At 38.1% G+C, this 2,763-nt stretch overlaps 1 protein-coding gene across 2 annotated transcripts in view; it reads left to right on the top strand.

The window, feature by feature from the left end:
- The window catches only part of Upp2 (uridine phosphorylase 2), a 273,249-nt gene that overhangs the window by 110,274 nt on the left and 160,212 nt on the right, over positions 1-2,763 (top strand). The gene's annotated exons all lie outside the window — the stretch shown is intronic.

Genomic DNA, 2,763 nt, shown 5'->3' with positions numbered 1-2,763 from the left:
AAAAAAAAAAAAAAAAAAGAATTAACCTAACCATGCAGTGAAAGACTTTTAAAATAAAGTTGCAATTCCCTAAAAAGGGAGATCAAAGAGGACATCAGAAAAATGGAAAGACATCCCTGTACCTGGATAGACAAAACCATTGCCAAAATGACCAAAATTTACATATTTCTAAACCTGATATGCAGCTTTAACACCATCCCAACCAAAATACCAAAACCATTTCTCACAGACTAGAGAAAACAATTGTAAAATTCATGGGGAATAGGAAGAGACCTAGAAGAGCAAACACAATCCTAGGTGACAAGAGGAAAGCAGGAAGCATTGTAACTCTAGATTTGAAGTTATATTATAAAGCTACAGTAATCAAAACAGTATGATACTTGCACAAAAATGTGTGGATCTATGAAACAGAATAGTGAACGCAGAAACAATTCCAGGCACTTCCAGCCCTCTGATCTTTGACAAAAGGCTCCAAAACACACTGAAGGAAAGGGAGCCACTTTACCAAACAGTGCTGGAAAAAGTGGCTATCCATGTCTAGAAGACTAAATTTTTTATTATTATTATTATTATTATTATTATTTTTTATTTTTGCAAAACCGGGGATTGAACTCAGGCCCTTGCACTCGCCAGGCAAGAGATTATTCTACTGAGCCATCTCCCTGGCCCCTTAGAAGACTAAATTTAGACCTTCATCCTTCACCATGCATTAAACATCAAAGTGAATAAAAAATCTAAATGTTGATACAGAAGTCAAATCTTGTAGAGAGTAAAATAAGTTAAATTATTGAAGACACAGATGGAGGCAAGGACTTTTTGAACAGAACATCAATTGCACAAGAAATAAATATCAACAATTGGGAGCATTGCAAATTGAAGAGCTTTTGTACTTCAAAGAAAACAGCCAAGGAGTGAAAAGTCAAGTTGTAGAATGGAAAAAAAATACTAGCAGGAAACAGAGGACTAATATTTAGAGTCTTAAATAAGGACTCAAAAACATTAGGCCCCTCAACTGAAAGATCCAATCAAAAAGTGAGAAATTGAAATGAGTAGATACTTCTCAGAAGTAAAATGACTAATAAACACATAAACAATTTTAAATGTGGCTAGCCTTAGAGAAGTGCAAATGAGAACACTTGAGATTCCATCTTACTCCAGAATGAATGGCTATCATCAAGAAAGTAAATAAATGCTAGCAAGCCTCCGTGTGTGTGTGTGTGTGTGTGTGTGTGTGTGTGTGTGTGTGTGTAGAAACATCTTACATTGTTGGTGGGAATGAAAAGAAACTACAACTGCTATGAAGATCAGTATGAAATTACTCAGAAAACTAAAATGAGAAATTTCAGTTGACCTGCCTATTACCCTTCTCGGCGTCTACCTGAAAGAGTTAAAGACATCATATTCCACCGATACGCGCACACCCGTGTTCACAGGAGTACAACTCGGAATAGCTAAATCATGGAAGCAGCCTGTATGTCCAGCCACAGATAAATGGCTAAAGGAAGCGTGGTACTTTACACAGTAGGGTGTTCCTCGGCCTCAAAGAAGGATAAACCTGGTAGGAAGATGAGTGCCCCTTGAGGCCATAATATTGAGTGAAATAAATCAGACACACAAGCTTACATAATGGATGGTTTCTCCTACATGAAAAACCCAAAGTATAAATAAAGAGCAAAATAAAAGACAGACAGTAAGGAATAGGGAGATAGGTTTTCCCCCCAAAAGAAAAGGAACCAAGAGATGGAGGGAGGGGAGAGAAAGGCCAGGGGAATGGGACAAAGAAAGAATTGAGATGTGTTATGTCCACATGCCAAGGTCCTAGGAGGAACGTGAACATTATGTACTGCAATTATGTACTACTAAAACAAAATAAAGAAGGAGGAGATAAACACACCAACAAGCCTAACCAATACAGCCTCCCTCCTTATCACTCTTGTCTGTGTCTGTCAGGCCACCCAATATATATCTGTTTGATAAATGAGAGATTTGCTACATAAGAAGACACCCCAAGTAGGTATGAATGGTAGCAGGAGGTGATGGGGGTGTGTTTATTTGGGGGAATTGAGTTTTTTACCCTTCCTGGTTTTGACCACAAATTTTTAATTTTATTTATTTATTTATTTATTTATTTATTTTTTGTGGAACTGGGGATTGAACTCAGGACCCTGTGTTTGCCAGACAAGCACTTATTCTATTGAACTATCTCCCAGGCCCTGCTTTTTGTAACTTTTAAAGTTTATTTTACTTGATTAATTGTCTTTTTTTTGGTACCAAGGATGGAGCTCAGGACCTTGTGGTTGCCAGGCAGGTGCTTATGCCACTGAGCTATCTCCCCAGCCCCAAACACCCTTCCTTTTTCCTCAGAGCCTACACTGAGACCTCTAGCTTTTCTCTGCCTGACTCAGTAAGGATTCTTTTCATCCCATGGGCATTTGTCCTGACCAGCTCTGGCTTTACTGTTGCAGCCCTGCTTTGAGTATTCCTGTGCTTCCCACCCGAATGGACCAGTATGTAGAGCTCTTCTTCCTCCTGCTCCTCCCTTCCTCCCCTGCCTCTCCTCCTCCTTTTCATTCTCCTAAGAATTCTATGTTTAATGTTGCTTTAATAGTCATCTATCTATCATCCTAAGAAGAAGAGAATAATTTTTAAGAAATAACAAACATGAGAAAGCTTCAAAAGTTTACTAATCTTATTTATTTATTTATTTATTTTACATTTATTTGTGTGTGTGTGTGTGTGTGTGTGTGTGTGTGTGTGTGTGTG

Source organism: Octodon degus, unplaced genomic scaffold (assembly GCF_000260255.1).
Source record: "Octodon degus isolate 3935 unplaced genomic scaffold, OctDeg1.0 scaffold00032, whole genome shotgun sequence".
NCBI lineage: Eukaryota > Metazoa > Chordata > Mammalia > Rodentia > Octodontidae > Octodon > Octodon degus.
The sequence above is the reverse complement of the archived record's forward strand: the minus strand, read 5'-3'. Positions and strand labels throughout refer to the sequence as shown.